The sequence below is a fragment of the Sus scrofa genome, chromosome 10 (assembly GCF_054392235.1).
Source record: "Sus scrofa isolate SSC_HxYL_T2T_F1_AM1 chromosome 10, Sscrofa_HxYL_maternal_Yorkshire_Landrace_v2.0, whole genome shotgun sequence".
In the NCBI taxonomy this organism is placed as follows: Eukaryota; Metazoa; Chordata; class Mammalia; order Artiodactyla; family Suidae; genus Sus; species Sus scrofa.
Genome location: NC_139392.1, coordinates 6,384,826 through 6,405,813, shown reverse-complemented (window position 1 = coordinate 6,405,813; position 20,988 = coordinate 6,384,826). Strand labels below are relative to the sequence as shown.

The 20,988-nt window shown below is 36.3% G+C and overlaps 1 protein-coding gene across 3 annotated transcripts in view; it reads right to left on the bottom strand.

The window, feature by feature from the left end:
• LOC146398773 (uncharacterized) overlaps nt 1-20,091 on the bottom strand; it is a 765,729-nt gene extending 745,638 nt beyond the window's left edge. For all 3 annotated transcript variants that reach the window (XR_014817271.1, XR_014817272.1, XR_014817270.1), the window contains exon 1: nt 19,699-20,091. The gene's annotated coding sequence lies outside the window, so the exon portion shown is untranslated. The remainder of the gene's footprint in view (nt 1-19,698) is intronic.
• Between the last annotated feature and the right edge of the window lie 897 nt (nt 20,092-20,988).

Below are 20,988 nucleotides of genomic sequence, written 5' to 3'. Positions count from 1 at the left end.
TATCAATTCAGGTTACAATTATTTCCAGTGGGCGACCTGTTCTTAAGACATATGGAACCGATTAGAAAATCCCTGTAGGTTGAATATTTAATTATGAATAGTTTAATTAATCTAATTTCTTCTAATACCTATAGTCTGAAAGTTTGCAGACGTCAGAAAGATACACTTTCCCAATCACAACACAGGACTTTTCAAAATTTCTTAGTGTAGAAAACACTATAATCCCCCATATTCTGGACGTTTATACCTTGGGCAAAATGCAATAGTACCTGTGATTTAGCTGACTTGAAATTTATTAATTTTCATTACTAGGACTAATTATGGCCATTTCTACTTACTATTTCTCTCATTAGAAAGCTCTAGTGTACATCATCAGTCAGTTAATGACTCATACCTCTCACTGTCTTATCTGTTGTGTTACATTAACTTCATGAATAGGAAGGGTTTAAGCATTTTGTTTTGGTTATTACTATTGATGAGGAAAAGTCAAGTAAAAATTACTTAAAAATGTAATAAGGTGATCTGCATCATATCCAAGTTTTCCCAGGCCTAAAGCTTACATTTATGAAGGTGTTTTTTAAGAAAGATAAAATAAAATAATGTATTGATAAAGATATAAGTAAAACTAGGACCTTGCAAAGCACCCTGGTAAGTGTGAGGTCTTAAAATGTATGCTGCATGATAAATCTGCCTCTAAGAAAGGGTAACCGTCACTATGATATTGAAAGGGTGAATTCAGTTCCAGTGGAGAAAAAGACTTTAGCATATGGAATATTAGAAAGCACAGGTGGAACTTTTTTTATTATTTATTATTATTATTATATCTTTATAAAGCTTGTGGCTAGAAAGGGGTGTAATCCTATCTTTAGATATTGTATTATCAACTTAGCTTATGGAAGGTTTACCAGAATTAAAACTTTCATCCTTAATAGCTTGAAGATAATGTTGTAGCTAATAATAAACCCTGGAAGGGAGAAAATACTCTTAACACATAAAAGCAGGTATTACCTTGGTGAGGAACGATTTGCAACATGTGTACTTGACAAAAGTCAAATATTAAAAACACAAAGAACTGTTATAAAGCAACAAGAGAAAAAAGATAACAATATAAAAAATGAACCAATTCACAGAAGTTATAACCGAATTATTAGCCTTATCTTGGTGATCAATTCATAATGTATATATAAATGTTATCACTCGCTACGTGAAAGTGAGTAATATATTACGTCCAATACAATAAAAAAGAGGAAATAAAAAGTGCATGTTATATGATTATTATGAAAGTAATAATTACGGAAGTAATATATTACATCCAATACAATAAAAAAGAGGAAATAAAAGTGCATGCTATATGACTGCATTTACATAAAATTTTCAAAAATACAAACTACTCTACAGTGACATAAAAGTAGATGAGAAATTACCAGAAGATGGGGTGGAAAGAGGCATTTGGATCCTGTTGATTTTATAAAATGAATTTGACTGAAATAGTACTTGTATCTAGCTTAAATAAAACCTAGCTGTGCTTCCTACAGTGTAAGTTATAATAAAATAATAAGACAGTATGTAGTTTTCTATTGATAAGAGCGATTTAAATATTGGTTAAATTTGGTGGTCTTCTTATACCTAGGAATAAAAAAATAATTAAAATTAAATATATATATATATGGGTATATATACATATATATATATATATTTTGGATTTTACAACCATACTGTTCTACTTGCTGGTGTGGTAGTAGCAGGGTCATATTCCCAAAAAAACAGTGATAAGGAATAAAGAAAAATAATTAAGTACAGTATCTGTCTCCCCAAAATCTCTTAATTCATTGAAATTTAACTTGGAAAAATGATTAAATATTGACCAGGTTTGGAAGACGGTGCATGAAAAAAATGCCTAGTATCTTTCTTTAGTGCTTTTGTATGATAAATGAACTTTTTTGAAAAATCAAAATTACAAAGAAATTAAAAAAGCATACTGGGTGAGAAAGAGTTACATATTTCTATCTAGCAGAATTACCTTGAGGGAGCAACTGCGAAGAAGTAGATGGAAGTTTTGAAGGACAAACAAGGAAAGAGGGTTCAGTTGTCTAAGGATGAATGTCTTTGGTTCTATTCCGTGTGGGAGCACTTTCAGCCAGCTCGCAATCAGAGGAACAAGACAAAAACATGAATCTGACTTGATAAGGAGATCATTGCAAATACAGAACTCAGGAAGATTTTACACAATGCAGAGCTCCATACAAAGGGGACCATATACCATCATCAAACTAGGAAACTTAAGACCTAAAGGGAACCCATTAATAATTTCCAGACAAGCATAAGCCCAGACTGTCCTGGGCAAATGAGAATTTATAGCCTCCTTACTAATGCTGGGGAAAGATTGGTTTGATGGATGGTCTAGCAGAGCTACTGTAGCCAAGATGCTCAAGGAAATCAGATCGTTTTAAGGATGAAGAAAGTCTCGAAAAATATTTAGTGAAATTACAGACACCAGGCCAACGGCATCATTGTACATGTTTAGAGAATTAGAAAAGCAGCTACTGTGAGAATGGACCTGGTCAGAAGAAAAAGCTGAGGTTCTCAGAGTACTTGTACATCCAAAATATATCACCAAAGTCAGGAACGACAATAGAAACCAAAGAGAGATTTTTGAGACTAGTGCTATATTCCATGTAGCCAGTCTCCAAACAAACAAGATAAGAAATAAAAATGAAGAAATGACAGAAATACGTCTGTTACTCACAAGTGGTATCATGAAATGACAGTAGTAAAATACTGTCATACCTCTTTCCTACTTAGGCCCAGGGAAGAAGGTGACTGCCATGGGTTCTGTGCTATTACAGGCACAGCCTGTGAGTGACCCTGCATGTCACAGCACACAAAGCAAATAACCTGCCAGGCGCATCCCCATCTCTAGGGATTCAGAGCCCTGAGTTGGCAGGATGCTGCTGGGAGACAGGAAATACCCACTTCATGACCAACATCCCTCAAGCCCGAGGGAAAACCTTCACATCGCTTGTCTCATAATCTTGGTAGGAAAGGCAACAAGTTCCAGAGCCAGAGGTTTTGCGGGCTTTGCCACAGCTGACAAACATGTAGATGCAAGAAGAGGGAAGAAAACCACTGAAGTGCCATATCCTCCTATCGGATTCAATGAATGTAAAGGATACCTGAACGGGGAGAGCTGTCTCCCTGTAACGCTGAGTGCAAAGTTCTCCAATTCGTGGTTTCGGTATACTCACAAATTAGTGCAGCACTTGCAACAAATTTCCTGTGGTAGTAACTGTCCACGAGGGTAAGGAAATTTTCAATATTAGCTATCCATTATTACTCTTAAATTTGGAGATAAATGTCTACACCTAACAAGTAAAGCACAGTAGATTCTTCAGAATTCTTTAGCAACTAGAATTCCAAAGAGTTTTAATACAATGTTCAAATATCATACCTTTATGTCACATTGATTTAAATGCTTGATTTTAAAAGTATATATATATATACGTATATGTACATATATTAGTTACAATGTGTATTTTATCAATTAATTTTAATGTACAATTTTGAATCTATTTAGAGAAAAATTTTTTGGAAATATGTTTGAAGCATTTTTTAAGGTTGTGAGTTTTTACAATTACTTGCACTTGTATTTTTCATGAAAATATATATATTTAAATTTAGTATACTTATAATTATATTAATTTTAAACCTCTACATTATTACTATCAACAGATTATATGAAAACTAAAATAAGAATATGAAATTAATTTTCTTATATATAAACAAAAAATGAATTTTATTGAGCAAATAGCAAGGATTTATGTATTGTGTGTATGCTTACTCTTGGGAATACCAACATTGCCAGTCTATCAACGGACCGTGTAGAAATATGGAATATTAGTTTTATTCACTTTTTTAGTTTTATAAAATCATAGCTTTAATTAATTTGTCCATTTTGTTGGAATGGAGGTATTTTTTCATAACAAAAGGAAAATATTTTAATAGTTTATTAGCTTTACTTTTAAATTTACTAGACCTATGTTTTGCTAGCCTCGATTTATATCCATGCACAAGCCCAACTAATGTTAGAGGGGAACCTGAACAAGCCTCAAATTGTCGGTGGACTCTGAGCAATTTAAGGAGTATTTATTGATCCAGGATTTCAAACGGAAAAAAACAGTCCTAACAGTTATACCGGAGGTGAACAAACAGAGATAGAAATAAACGAAAGCAGAGTTTGAGTTCTGAGGAATGAAGTGTAGAACAGGACAGAAGAGGAATATCTGAAGCAAAGTAAGTGACTAAATCCAACCACCTCTACCTAGGTTCCCTTGGGATTTTCAAAAAATACCCTGATGTGATTCTAAGTATTTATTGAGTGTACTACTGCATAAAGACAGGTGATCAAGGCCACATTTGTTTTTTTTTTTTTGAAAGATACAGGTATGATGCAAATTCTAATTTCTCTGGCTACAAACTGTGCCCTAGCCACTGTGTTCTCTTTTAAGACTCAAGTGATTGTTTTCATAGAAGAAATAGTTTGCTAGAGTATATTTATTTCTCAGTTTTCTCCATTAGAAATTGCACATTTATTAAAGAAGTAGGATCAAGACAATGCTTTGTATATATGAACAAACACCTCATTTTTGCAATTCAAATCAGAAGATTAAAGCATAATTCTACAGTCCCCATCAAAATTAGCAAACTTTAATTAGCAAACTGCAATTAGCAATCTGGTATAAATGTTCACAGAAGTAATCTAAATGAAAGATTTATTTTTTAATTCTAATAAATAAGAGAAAGGTATAGGAGTTACTCCTCATAAATATTAGGTAAGCCAATATTATATTTTCACCTTTTTAGAAACCCTGGCATTGTGATTACTTTCAAATATAAATTAATCAGCTATCACATAAAGGGATTTTATTGCAAATATCTAAAAAGCTTATATGAATTAATTATACTAACAGAATTATTATATTATTATATATTATTAATTTTATATTATTATATTGTTTATTTTATTATTACTTTATTATAATTATTAAGTATATTACTAATTTTTTGGCCTTCGGGTCAATAAAAATAACAGCATGATAATAAGATTCTAGATCTTGATGCATTTGTCTTTTATAGCACTAACATAAAAATTGTGTGGTTCTGTGATAATCTATGTGGGAAAAAAATCTGAAAAAAAAAAGGATGTGTGCATATGTATAATTGAGTCACTGTTGTACAGCACAAATTACCAGAACACTGTAAATCAACTATACCTCAATAAAACATTAAAAAATGCAAAAAATAGTGTTGGTTTGCACTTGATGAAATTCTAAATATCAGGGTGTATTTCTGGACTCTTGTGAAGAAAACACTATGCCCTTCACTTCTTATCTGTTAGATTACTTTATCAATCTCTCAAGAGAAAAATTCCACCTCATACTGACTCAGACTTTATTGTTCTTGAGAATCTATTTCTGCTTTTAGAAGGCAGAAGTCAATGCTTTGTAAAATGTAAAATATAAATAAGTATATAGAATAACATAAAACTTTGTCTCTACATGAACTTTAACTGGGCTCAAGAGATTTCAATAAAATAGATAATTGCAAATATATTTTTCAATTCAATACACAAACTTTGGTATATTCTCCTTAAGAATTGATACTCTTTAGAAAGAAGAAATAGTTACAGAATTCTCATTGATTTCCTGTGAAGAAATAATCCACAAGGATATTATTTTCAGGACAATTCTGAAAATTCTTACCTTTTGTGCTACTTTGAACTATACTTAATGTACTATAAATAACACTTCTAAGCGCAATATTTACCATAGCTTCTTAGAATGATTTAACTTGCACATAAAGAGATTTATAGTTTTTAGGAGCAAATAAAAAATCTAATCTCTAAGTTAAAATCCTATATTTTTAGAAGCTAGTCTAAATATCATGTAAATATAATCAGGACAAATACATTGTTTCCTAGTCCTTTTCTTTGTTTCTGAATGAACTGTACCAATGACTATTTTAGAGTGGGCTATCACCAAGAAAATATATTCACAGGGATTAATCACAACGTCCTTGGGGAGTATTATATTTCTCATAATAAAGATCACAGAATTAATATTCAAACAGGTTAAAAGGCCTATAGTTAAGAAGTAAAATTAAGACTGTAACAATATTTCATAGCCTGTATTCTGATAATCAGACAATGGTACCTCTCTATGCAGGGTACATTAACAACAATAACAAAAACAATTAGTATAAAAACGACAGAACTCTGGAGTTCCCGTCGTGGCTCAGTGGGTGACGAATCCGACTGGGAACCATGAGGTTGTGGGTTCAATCCCTGGCCTTGCTCAGTGGGTTGGGGATCCGGTGTTGCCGTGAGCTGTGGTGTAGGTTGCAGACGCGGCTCGGATCCCACGTTGCTGTGGCTCTGGCGTAGGCTGGTGGCTACAGCTCCGATTGGACCTCCTAGCCTGGGAACCTCCACATGCCGCAGGAGCGGCCCAAGAAATGGCAAAAAGACAAAAAAAAAAAAAAAGAAAAGAAATGACAGAACTCAAGTTTTGGAACCATTCTTTAAAAGCCATTTTGCCCAAAATCTTTATAATGAGGCTTCTTCTCCCACAAAATAGAAAAGGGGGTCTCTAATATGATATTACTTCAACAAATATAAAGGCTAGGGAATTATTGTGATTGTATTTCGTATACATTTATACCAATCTTTAGCACCACCTGACGCAGAGTCAGATTTACAATTCCTATTAGGAAATTTAAAACCAGAAGGCATAATTAATTTTGGCAGTGTTATAATTAAAATTTTATCCCATTAATTTCAAATAGTTTCATCATATTACACTTCTCTAAAATAATTAACCTATCAAAATTGGCATGCTATAGTTATCTAATGAATATCTGTGTCTTTGTGAGTTATTCTATACGGCAATTATTTATCTTTAGATAGAAAATTGTTAACATCAATCTTTACAGTGATATTCAAAGGTACAGAGAGTAGGGGAGATCAATTTAAGCGACAGGCAACAAGGCCGTATGTCTCTCAGACTTCCTCCTATCTTCCTACCAAAGTTCTTTATGCTCCTTTGTTGGTGAAGATATTCCTCTCTTTGAGGAGATTTTAAAGATATCAACCAGCTATTCTACGAAACATCAACGAATGCTCTACTTTGGCATTAACAATTTTCTGCTCCCTGACAGCAGTATCTCGGAAAGCGACACTGAATGAGTAATTATGTGGTCTGATACAATAGATGTTGTATATCCCTGAATTACAGAGAGCTGTGTAATTCGAATTCTGAAGTCCAGAGAAAGGAGAAATCTCATAGAAGGATTAAGGCAGTCCTCACATTAGGATAAAGTCAACTCTGCTATTACACAATTAAAATTATAAAATGATACAGATAATCTGTACACTGTCCCTACCTCTTCTGTCAATGTCAAATAATTGTCACTGTCTGGCTAGTTCATATTTAAAGGCCAAAAAACCACAAGAGCAAATCTCTAAAGGAATAAGAACAATGAAATAATTTGTATATTTCAAAATATCTACATAGTCTAGAAAATATATTCCACATTCATGGATTGGAGGAATTACATTGTCAAAGTGATCTACAGGTACAACTGAGTGCCCGTCACCATTCCAATGCCATTTTTCAGAAAAATACTAAAACCATTATAAAATTAATCAGAACCACAAAAGCCCCCAATAGCCAAACCCATCTTAAGAAGGAGGAAAAGAAGTGGAGACATAGCACTTCCTGTTTCAAACTGTTTTAACACAACTACAGCAATCAAAACAGTACAGCACAGCATAGCACTAGCATAAAAACAGACACACAGATCCATGAACAAAATCAAGAGCTCAGAAGTGAATTCACATATACAGTCAACTAATATTTCACAAGGAGGCCAAGAAGACACAATGGGAAAAGGACAGCCTTTTCAATAAATGATACTGAGAAAACTAAAGATTCACATGCAAAGGAATGAAACCAGACCCCTATCTTATGCCACTTACAAAAAATTAACTCAAAATGGACATAAGACTTGATATCATAAAATTCCTAGGAGAAAACATACAGATAAATATCTTTGACAACGGTCTTAGCAATACATTTTTGGATATGACACCAAAAGCAAAGGCTACAAAAGCAAAAATAAACAAGGGGGACTACACCAAACTAAAAAGCTCTACACAGCAAAGGAAACAATAAAATGAAAAGGCAATCTATGGAATGGGGAAAATCTTTGCAAACCATATATTAATAAGGGATTAATATCCAAAATATACAGGGAACCGACAAAACTCACAGCAAAAAAATAAATAAAAACCTGTTAAAGCACGAGAAAAGGACCTGAATAGATAATTTTGCAGAGAAGACATACAAGCGGCCAACTGATACATAAAAATTTGCTCAACATCACTAATTGTCAGGGAATGCAATGAGGTACCACTTCCCACATGTAAGGACAGCTATTATTGAAAAGACAGAAGATAAAAAATACTCTTGAGGATGTCAAGAAAAGGGGACGCTTACACAGTTTTAGTGGGAATGTAAATTGGCATATAGCCACTATGGAAAACTCTATGGAGTTCCCTCAAGAAATTAAAAATAGAACTATCATATGATCCATCCATTCCACTTTTAGGTACATAAGCAAAGGAAATGAAATCAGTATCTCAGAGGGATAACTGCACTCTGGGGTTACTGCAGCATTTTTCAAGCTAGGGAAACAATCTAAAGGCCCACTGATGGATGAATGAATAAAGAAATGTGAAATAATCTACACAATGCATATTACTCAGCCTCAAGAAAGTGAGAGATCCTGACATTTCCAACAACATGGATGAATCTAGAGGACATATTACTTGGTGAAATAAGCCAGACAAAGAAAAACAAAACAAAACAAAACCAACATGCTTGCATAGTCTTATTTATAGTCACGATTCTTTAACTCTTTCAACAATATTTTGTAATCATGAGTTAATAAATCTTGAGCTTCTCTGTAACAAGACCCCAGGATAAAACTCTGGCCTGCCAGGGGGTTGGCACTACCTCCAAGATCTCTTGCATCCCAATTCCACCCACCAGTGAGCCAGCACTAGCCTACAGGATCCCAGGGTTCTGCATTCAGCTCCCTGGTGACCTTGCCCCACCAACCAGTGGCTCCAGCAGCCTCCAAATGAGGCAGGCCTGGTAACCAACACGGACCAGGGGCTCACAGAACAGTCTTTGAATTTCTGTTTGTCTGGGACTGTCTTTACTTCAGCTTAATTTTTTTGTTAGATAGTTTTACTGGATGTAAGATTCAACATTGACAGATTTTTTTTTTCTTATACAGTTCTCAGTATTTCATTCAACTGCCTTCTAGCCTCCATTGCTTCTAAGAAGTCAGTTCTTAATATTTATTTTGTATATTATAATTCATAATTATCTTGCTACTTTTAAATTTCTTTCTTACCTATGACATTGAGTATTTGACTATCCCATATCTGAGTGAGGTTCTAATATTTATTTTGAGTTGTTCAATATTCTTGGTTATACAGACAAATGTTTCTTCAAATATGGGGAGCATCCAGTTATTATTTATTTAAGTATTTATTTGTATATGTTTTTCAGGCCTCTGCTTCTGATACTTCAATTATGCATATATTGTCACACTTAATTTTGGCCTACATTCTCTTTGGCTCTGTACATTTCACTTATTCCTTTTCTTCTTTCTGTTCTTTCAGATGCATAGTCTTTATCTATTTATGTTCAGTTTTCTGAACTTTCTTTTTCCTTCCAGCTCATATCCATTCCTGAGCTCCTCTAGTAAACTTTTCACTTGGTTATTGTGCATCTCAAGTCCATTATTTCAATTTGGTTATTTTTTATAATTTTATATTTTAATAACATCATATAAATTGATATTTTTGTGTGATAAATCATTTTCATCATACCCTCCTTTGCTGCTTCTTTTAATTGAAGTATATTTGATTTACAATATTGTGTTAGATTCAGGTGCACAGCAAACTGATTCAGCCATACACATATATGTATATATCTATTTTTTAAATTCTGTCACAGTATAGTTTATTATAAGATATTGACTATTGTTCTCTGTGTTATATAGTAAATTCCTTAGACTCTGTAAACATGGTTACTTTAATTCTTTGAGTATGTATTTAAAATAGCTCTTTTGTCTTTGTCTTCTAAATCCATCACAAAGGACCACTCAACTACAGCTCTCTGTGTGTCTATTCTCCTGTAAAGCTTTCACACTTTGCTTCTCCTTGCTTATCTTATATGGGTTTTTTGTTTGTTAGTTTGTTTCTTTAACTAAAAATTAGTATGGCATTATTTTTGGTACCATTGTAAATCAGACTGTTTTCTTAACTTTTACCTTGGTTAGGTTGTTTTTGGTGTATTGAAATGTAACTGATTTTTGTGGTAGTTTTCTATCCTACAACTTTACTGAATTTTTATGTTCTAATATTTTTTGATAGAGTTTTTAGAGTTTTCTATATATAATATTATGTCATCTATAAACACAGACAAGTTTACGTCAATAATACTCCACTGAATACTGGAAATTTGCTAAGACAGTAGAGTTCAGATATCTGCGACACAATTTTTTAGACTGGTAAGATAAAGTAAGGACAGCGCTAAAAGTTCTATACTTATGACTAGAAGAAAAGGCACTGCTATATTAAGATAATGTTAATTCTACTTACATAAAGCTTTACCTTCTATGTCTTGTGGAGTCAAAAATAAACCTATTGGGATTTTAGAATGAAACACGGTACTGATTTGCAGAAATTTCAAATTACAACATCCAGATTTTCCACTCAAATGTCAACATGCCTGGATGACAGTCAGATTTTCTCCCCATGACCTCTGCCACTCAGTCATGCCTGTATTGGGTTAACTCACAGGGCAAAATAGGCTGCAGATTCAATTAAGGTTATTAGTCATCCACCTTATGAGAAGGAAATTATCCTGGATTGTTGAATATCCTGGACGCAAGGCAAGCCCAGGACCTCTTGGAGATAGAAAAGGACGTCAGTGCGATTTACAGCAGGGGATCTGATTACTTTGTGTAGCCTGAAGAGGGAGAGGGCGACAGAGGCAGGAACACAGGCAGCCTCTAGAAGAGGACAGGGCGTGGTCCGCAGCCAGCGTACAAAACGGGATGTTCGTCCAGTGGACACAAGGAATTGGACCAACAGCATGAATTAACCTGGAAGTGGATTCTTTGTGTGAGACGCTAATTAGAGCTCAGCCCACTTTAATTTTGTCCTGGTGAAACCTTACGTAAATGACCCAGCCCTGCCATAGTGGATTTCTCACTTAAAGACCTATGAGATAAATGCATGCTCAATTTGAGGCATTTTGTTAAACAGCAATGGAGAATTAATATGCTTGGGTAACTGAGATTTATATTTTGGAAGGAATTCTATATAAAGGTCAGCTAGGCATAAATAATTACATTACTCATCGTCTCACTTAAAATTAATTTGAGAAAGTTAGTTCAATACACTACATCTGCTCTTTTTCTTTATTATCTTTGAAAACAGAATTGATATCCCATGTAATATCTTGGCAATAACTAATATTCCTTCTGGATACTAAGTAAATTTTACTTTTATTACATGTGGGCTTATTTTAAAAAGTTGATATGATTTCTAAAAACTTTTCCACTGAAGTCTAACTAGTACATAACATGAATGTAATAAATAATGTGAATGAATAGATCTAACCAACCACTCAGGTCGAAAAAGAGGATGTGGCAGGTAAAACCTGAGATAACCACCAAATGGCTACTGCCTTTTGGTGCATGTATTTGTAAATTCCCTTCCCTTTGATTGTGGATAGGATATGCTGTTTGTTTCTAACCGGTAGCCTGTGAAAAAATGATGGCCTGCCACTCCAATGACTATGTCCTATTTTGCTACTAACTTGCTCTGGAGACTTTGATGAAGCAAATCACCAAGAACCTCAGAACAGCAAGGAAATCAGTCACCCCAAAAATATACGTGATCTGGAAGCAGGCCTTTTCCCAAACTAACCTCCAAAGGACAACCAGGACCTGGCCAATCCTTTCACTGCAGCCTGTAGAGGACCCAGCTAAACTGTGCCAGACTCCTGATCCAGCACCTCCTGTAATTATATCTTAATGAGGACCAGTACAGATGACTTTACCAATAATCTCTTTCAAGCATGATCAGTGATATAAGGATAACGCTGGCCGCAAAAGGAATGAAATGTATGAACACTTAATTTGGATTTCAAGATTGGCTTTCTGGAGGAAAATATCTTTTAACTAAAAAACAAATTTAAAAAAGTTAGGCAGGTCAAATACTCAGAAGGGGAGGTTTAGTTAAACGGAACACAATCATCACAGACTCGGAACAGAAAGAAGAAGATGCCATATTCGATAAAGTAAAAGATCAGTGTGATTGAAGCATTATACGAGATAGTTGTATCAAGACAAATGATAAGAGAAATAATTTCGGGTCTTGTACCAGGCCTTGTAAATGAGTTTGGAATTTAAATATACTTTGTAAGTCTGTTGGCTATGATGTATTTCATAAATTTCTTATATAATTCTTGCACAATAAGGAAATATTTTCCTATATTTTTATTGGTACAGAAATTTGGAATGGAAAAATCAGTAGAAGTTGCAAAATGTTATTTATTGAATTCTTTTTTGTATTTATTGAATTCTATGTGCGAAGCACATTACTCACATTATTGAATTTAATCCCCACATTGCATTATAGAGTTTATTATTTTTCAGAAGGAGAAAATAGGTTTAGTAAGTTTGGATAGTGTGTTCCCTGTCATTTAATAAATACCAGAGCTGAGATTCCAAAAGGCCCTCTTACTACAGAATTTAAGATCTTTCCACTTAAACAATGCGTCATCCATAAATGATATTTTTCAAATATTAAACTCATATTATTTCTCAATTGCCTATCCATTTCTGTATTATAGTTTCCTTTTTTAAATTATTTTTGGTACCATGTATTAATGTACAATTCTATTTTTATAACTTGCCAAAACCTTTCCTACAGATTGATCATTGTGAGAGAAATAGTCAGGAAAATATTAAATTATATGTTTAAAATAATATAATCCAAATTATATTACTCTAGCACATGTTTGCTGCAAATGTTATATCTAATTTAACAGTTTATTTTTACACAGGCTGATTTGTAATGCATCTGAATGTAATGGAAAAAAATCAGGCTCTAGAAATGAACAGCATAGACTGAAATACTGGCTTAATGGTCCTGGGATTTTGGCATGAGGAAGTCATTTAACTTATCTGTGGCTCCCCTTTCTTACCCGTAATAATGATAATACAGATATTTGGGTGAGCAGTAATGTTTGTATATAAATACATACAATCATATATTCTGATATAATATATAGACAACATATACTATATATATGTGTGTGTACACATACACACACACGTAAGTTCCTTAAACTTCTGTGTAAACCTTAAGCTTAAGTCTGCATGTTAAATCTATCTCAATAAAACTGGATGAAAATAAATATACAAATACAATATATATTATTTAGGAATATATAACTAAGATATTCAAAGATCTCCTGCCATATGCCATGTCGTGTTTAGCATTATATACTACTTATTACAATTGTTATCGTGTTGTGATCGTGCACCATGTATGTTTCCCTCTACTTTGACCAATTTATCTCCACCATGAATCTTTTCCCATCTTCAAGCCAATGAACTTGCTGCTTGGACTCTGGCTGGACATCTCCGTCTTTGCACCTCTTGCCCCTAAATATAGGCCACTCCAAACCCTCAACATGCTTGCCTATCGCTGCTGCAGCATGTGTTTCTCTCATGGCAATTCCTCCACTATTCCCAAATACATTCAATTTCTGATCATATGAGCCAGCCTCGGGAAATTTGAGATGGCTTATCTCTTTATAGGTTGACATCCAGTGGTGTCAGCGTGGGATCCAAAGGAAACAGCCATCAAAGGGACGTCTAGCTTTGGAATTGAGCAAAGTTCCCACACTGAGCACCTGGTGCCTAACACCTATCAGCTGCCTTCGCTTCTGGTTTGGTAAGCTCTCCCCTTTTGGTTGAGCTGTCTCTCTCTCTGACTTTGTTTGGGGTTTGGATAAGGACAGATTTCTCTTCCGCTGGGTACTCTGTTGGTTTCTGAATGAGAAGGCATTTATTTTAGGTACAAACGTGTGGATTTTCCTGAGAGCAAAACTAACACTAAAATCAGTGGGGATGGACCGAGCACCTAAACATGGATAGAGTGCTTGCCACATTTATATACGGATTAATTGTCTTTGAAGCACAAGACTTCTGTTTAAGGATAAGGTGGTCACGGATGGGCAAGTTTCACAACAGGTCACTCGCTGATTGTAAATTCCATGCAATGAGTGACACTTGGCCACAGCTGCACAAACAAGGCAAAGGCCTAAAAAAGAAACAGCCCATGAAAAGCACACTGTCAAGTAAAACCCAAGTGCCAACCTTAAGCATACCCCCTAAGTTATCTAGGATTTTTTTTTTTCCTTTGCTTTTAAAAAACTCCAAAAAACGGGATGCCAGGCATCTAAATGTTCTAAGGGATCCCCCCTCCCTGCTTTAAGGATCCAAGACGGTTTTACATTAAAAAAAAAAAAAAAAGCAAAGCATGGTCTCTCCTCAAGCACATGGATCATTCTTGGCTGAAGATGACTTAGAATCACAGTGGCCATTATAAGAAGTATCTCAGTGGCACAAGAACATTCACTAAGAAGTACATTTGCAAGAAGTATTCCTTCCCAAATTAGACCAGCAGAAGGGGATACTTTTTCTAACTGGCAATGCAGAAGCCTCCCAAATCTTCTACACTATGACAACAGCACTTTCCTTTTTTAAGTTATTTGCTTGACTTATAAGATGACTGGAAGGAAATGCTTTGATTATACCTGAAAATGGCAATTGGTTGCTAGTATTTTAATTATCTTTCGTTTGTCTCTATTAGTGTGTTTCCTTATTAGAAATTGTGTATCGTCTGAAGAGATTAAAAAGTCATCTTTAAAAATCACTTAGAGCAACCTATTAGCTTATTGGCCTTGACCAGAGATCAGGAAATAATGCGTTTCAGTTCTCCCTATTTGCTGTATGACTTTGAGACTTTGTCCAATTTTAAATTAAGTGATGGGAGTTCCCATGGTGGCTCAGTGGTTAATGAACCCAACTAGAATCCATGAGGATGCGGGTTTGATCCCTGGCCTTGCTCAGTGGGTTAAGGATCCTGCATTGCTACGGCTGTGGCAGAGGCCAGGAGCTACAGCTCCGATTTGACACCTAGCCTGGGAACCTCTACATGTCACGGGTGAGGACCTAAAAGGACAAAAAAAGACAAAAAATAAAAAGATAAATTAAGTGGGTCTTACTATTTTAAATTAAGGAATTAGGGAGGTGTCTTTGGCTATAAAATTATATACATTTGCAGCTCTATTAGCAGTTAGCAAAGCTTTTGAACTCATGAGAGTCTCACATTCATGTAGGATGAAATTTCCCATTTCTATATACAGATCATGCAATGTCAAGCAGTAATTCACCCACATAATTCTGCTGCTGTTTGGCTGACGCCAACACTTTGTAAATTAATAGACATATTTTATTCAAGAATTATCAATATAATAGTTTTCTAGCCAAAATAATTGTGGCAAACATGTTCCTTAATATCTCAGTGCATAGAATTGCAGGATAAGAAGGGACTCCTATATGAATGTGTTTCTTTCCTAAACATTCATGGCCTCACTTGGTCTCTGATACTTCAGGTTGTTTTATTTCTCCTATTGGAAACCATAAAGCTTGTACTGTGTCAAATGAAGCCTATTAATTCAATTCCATTCTATTTTTTTTAACCATAAAACATCACTGAATATAAACAGGAAGGAGGAAAATACTCAAATCAACAATGACAAATGGAAACAACTCCAAGAAATTTTAATATTCCTCCTTTCGGTAGTAACTAGTTAGAGATGAATCCTTTCTTTTCGAATTGTTCCATTTAAGATAATCTTGCACAATTTGAATTTTGTATGAAGCAAAAGCAAAGAAATGTCCTCTAAACATGTGTTTTTGTGTGTGTACGTGTAATAAACAAGCTGTGCGTCTGACTTACAATCTCCCACTTACCCCAAGTAAAAGCCATTAGCCTAATTTCCATAGACTTCAATCCTAGTTAGGCTATTTTCTTTTTAAAAATGAGGTTCTAACATGCGCTTTTCTGAAGCAATCTGGTTGCATCCGAATGTAAAGTTTTATGGCACACAACTCTGTTAATTACGTATTTTTTTCAAACCCCTTCAGTTTCCTTGGCTGCTGTTTTACATACACAATTGCAATGAATCCTGCCTCCAGTCCTCAGTCTGGCCCGTACAAAATTTGTGTTAGGATGACTCTGGCTGGCTTTGCGCGCATCATCAGACACTTTTATTCTGATGCTTCACTGATGGCGTCAGTGCTTGGCTCTCTTTGAAGCGTCTAGGAGTTGAATGCATACAAAAACAACAGGCAGCTAAAAGCAAAAGTTGCCTATTTACGGTTGCTGCTGATACCTGACTTTATTTTTAATGAGTAAAATTCACCCACCTACTACACCACTTTTTTGTCTATATAAAACACATGTGTATTCATAAATACATATTTTTATTTTGTATGCTTATTTATATATAATTGATGTTGCTTTATATATGTGTGTGTGTGTGTGTATTATTCTTAAGAGTAGTTTTGGGATCACATAAAAATTGAGGGCAAGATACTGATATTTCCCATCTACCCCCTGGCCGACACCTGCACAGCCTCCATCGTCATAACATCCCCCACCAAAGCGGTACATTTGCACCAGCTGATGCACCTCCACTGACACATCATAATCACTCAAAATCCTTGCTTCACTTTATGGTTCACTCTTGATGTACATTCCACAGTTTTGAACAAAGGTACAATGACATGAAACCATCATCATGATATCACACAGAATACTGTCACCGCTTTAATATATTTTATAAATTGCCCACATATCTAAGAGATTTTCTTGACAAAATGCTTTGTATAAGATCAATTTTTTTTTTCCTTAGGACTGCACCCGTGGCACATGGAGGTTCCCAGGCTGGGGGTCGAACAGAAGCCTCAGCTGCCGGCCTACACCACAGCCACAGCAATGCGGGATTCGAGCCACATCTGCAACCTACACCACAGCTTACAGCAACACGGGACCCTTAACCCACTAAGTGAGGCCAGGCATTGAACCGTCATCCTTATGGTTACTAGTCAGATGCAGTTCCACTAACACATGACAGGAAAGCCTAAGACCAAGTTTTAAAATCATAGAATAGCATGTTTCTGGGTGTTTATTCATTAGCTTGTAATTCATCGATGAGCCCTCAACTACTGGTTTGTCAGGATAATCACTGTCAGCATTGTTTTCCTGCAGCCTTGTTAAAGACTACACAACGAGCTCCCGCTGTGTAGCACTGGGAACTATGCCTCGTCACTTATGATGGAGCCTGATAATGTGTGAAATCAGAATGTGCACATGTATGTGTAACGGGGTCCCCATGCTGTACGGTAGGAAAAAAATTGTATTGGGGAAATAATTATTAAAATAATAATAATAATTTTTAAAAAGACAACACAATTCCTCAATTATCTGGGTCTCTCAATCTTTGTCACGTGGAGGGTGTGCAGCGTTTTATCAGACATGAAAGCCCTAAGCCTAGAATCGCTCTTTCTCAAATTCACCCAGGAGGGGTCTTGTCCATCCCCCTCTGAGCCCTCAAAGGAATGTTCCTGTCTGTCCTCTCCTCTTCTTTCTGGACACCCAACACAATCCGTTCTGGGGAACAACCCTTGGACTTTATGTAATCTTTACTGTGCCATAGCTCTGCTGAGATTAGACAGAACGAAGTCTGGCTATCCAATTACACAGAAGGGAGACAATCTATCTTAAAAATTAATAAAACAATTGGCTCATATTTCAATAAATCGTACCACCACCACTATTCAATTTAGTATTCTACAACAAAGGAAGCAACTGTATTATCCTGTCTAATGTTGATTCTCTCTAGGAAATGTCATTAATGCCAACATCTATGGTTATCACAAAAGATACTTCATTAATCCTTTCTACATTGTGGTTTCGAGTGTATGCATTTTAGATCGCTCACTTAAAATTAATGATCCACAAATAGGGAAGACGAAAGAAGCTGCCTGTTTGTGGTGAGCAACTGCTTTGATTTTCTTATGCAGATGAGTATTGATTTTTCTTCAGATATGTATTAAACAAATATGTTGTGTCTGCTTCATAACTGGAACGAAGTAACTTCTTCATTCAACCATTTCTCTGTATGTATATATATGTGTGCATGTGCGGTGTGTGTGTGTGTGTGTGTGTATAGATCAATAGAGAGATAGATAAACAGAGATACAACAAAAACAAGCATATGACCTATACCAGGCAACCTACTAAGCTCTGGGGTAAAAATAAATGCTTTAATAGTTTATTTAGAGCTTATATCTTAACAAACACGAAATTAAAAGGATCTGTATGCTTTGCTTATATTAATGTGTGAGTATAATGCAAAGAAAATTGTTTATGTGGGGTACGAGCCATGTATATAAATACAACTATTACTAGAATATATGTATTTCACGGGCGAATACGACAGGAATGGCACATCAAACCCAGCCCTCGTTCTCTTCCTACAGGACTACTCCATTATGTTAATTGGAATGATGAGTTTCTTGCAGAGGATTTAGTCTACTTAGCTCTTCCAAACCTCCTGACTACAGAATATGTCCATCACAGAACATTTTAAAGGATTTATATTTTGTGGAACACGCTTTCGAAAAGTGTTTCAATAATATTCTCTCTTGGAAAGCTCAGGAGCCTTCATCAGTCCTTTTTTTCTCCTTCAACAGCAGTTCTGTGCTGTACAGGGCAGTCTCCCCAAATCGTCCCCAACCCTTTTGAAGATTCAGCTTGGCCAAGACTGCTGTTCTGTAACGTGGGGCTGAGATACAATGTTAACGCTGAGTACAAATGTCTTTTTACAGTATCTGATATGTTTACACTCCGAAATGTCTGAACCTCAACATTTCATGTACTTCTTTACAATTTCCTTTTTCTATATCTGTGACCTTTTTAGTATACTATTATTTGATTGGCTTTCATATTTAATAACCTCTTAGTAACCTAGATTTTATAGACAAAGCTTCATGAATGGTATTAGCCCCTAAAAACAAACAAAAAACAAAACAACTTTCAACACTGAGACAATGGATAGATATAACACACTAATAGAGAAAATAGGTAATATATGGACAAGCCCTATCTTGCTTCTTTGACTCTAAAGTCGATTCTCTATTCAATATAACTGAATCTTGCTCTTGAATCCAGTGCACACTTTTAAAAATGTCAGCCTCTTCCCTTTCTGTGCCACCCAGACAGGGGCCCATAGGGCACTGTTCCAGGTTTCAGTAACTTAAAGGGAAATTTTACAGCGTCCAGGGCCCACGATGCCCTGCAAATAAAGGAGGAGGAGGTCCTCAAATTCCTCAAAGCAGGAACCCACTTAGATGGCACCAACCTTGACTTCCAAATGGAAGAGTCATCTACAAAGGAAAAGTGATGGACTTTACCTCTAAATCTGGAGAAGCTGGGCGAAGCCTCTGCCGGCAGCTCCTGCCATCAATGCCATTAAAAACCTGGCTGGTGTATCTTCACGTCCAGGGACACCGGCCAGGACGCTGTGCTTCAGTTCACTGTTGCCGCAAAAGCCACTCCTCTTGCTGGTCACTTTCCTCCTGGAACCCCCCTCACCAGGGCCAGGCAGCCTCCAGGAGCCGGAACTCGCGGTGGCTCCTGGCCCCAGGGCTGACCTCCAGCACAGGTGGCGTCTTCTGTGAACCCGCCTGCCACTGCTCCGAGTACACAAACCAGTCTCTGTGCTTCGTGGACACTGCCATCCCTGCCACAACAAGGACGCTCCCTCTGAGGGTCTGACGCGATGGACGCCGCGGGCGGGCAGGTCTGGGTGCGCGTGCTTCTCTCTCCCATGAGCCCCCGCGGGCGTCCCGGGACTCCCGCCTCTGTTTCCCTCTGCAAAGAAAATCCGCAACAGGTGGTAAAGGAAGGGCTGGCCATTGCTGAGACTGCGGAGAGCAGAGGGGAATTCAGGGCGAACAGACTGTCCCAGTTGCTGAATTTACTGCACCTCAACCTAAGGTGGCAGCCTGGTCTGATCGCAGCAGGTGCTTTCTGTGCTGTCCCAGCAGGTCCCCACCGAGGGCTGCAGTGCGCAGCCGCCACTGAAGACAGGTGGGCAGATCCCACTGCTGCTCAGGCCACGGATGGTGGAGCGAGCAACCCGGGAGTGGTCTTGAACTGTTCTTCCATAGGCTTTTACAAAGGAAACAGGTTGATGAAAAATAAATGGTTTCAAATAAATAAATAAAATCTCTGACTTAGGAGTGATGAGTCCATTTATACTCAAAATAATCATTAATATAATTGGCTTTACAACTGATTTTTTGTTGTTGTTGTTTCTTGTCTTTGTTGCTCCTTTTGTTGTTGTGTTTTTTTTGGGGGGGGCACACCCGCAGGAAATGGAGGTTCCCAGGCTAGGGGTCTAATTGGAGCTTCTGCTGCAGGCCTATGCCAGAGCCACAGCAACGGGAAATCTGATCAGCGTCTGCAACCTACACCCCAGCTCACAGCAACACAGGTTCCTTAATCCACTGAGCGAGGCCAGGGATTGAACTTGCAACCTCATGGTTCCTAGTCGAATTCATTTCTGCTGTGCCACTGTGGGAACTCCGTCTTTGTTGCTCCTTTATTCTTCCTTAACTAACTCCTTTTATATAAAATAAGTTTTCTTAGTATTCATTTTAATGGTTTTCTATTTGCTCTAGAATTTACCATATGAATCA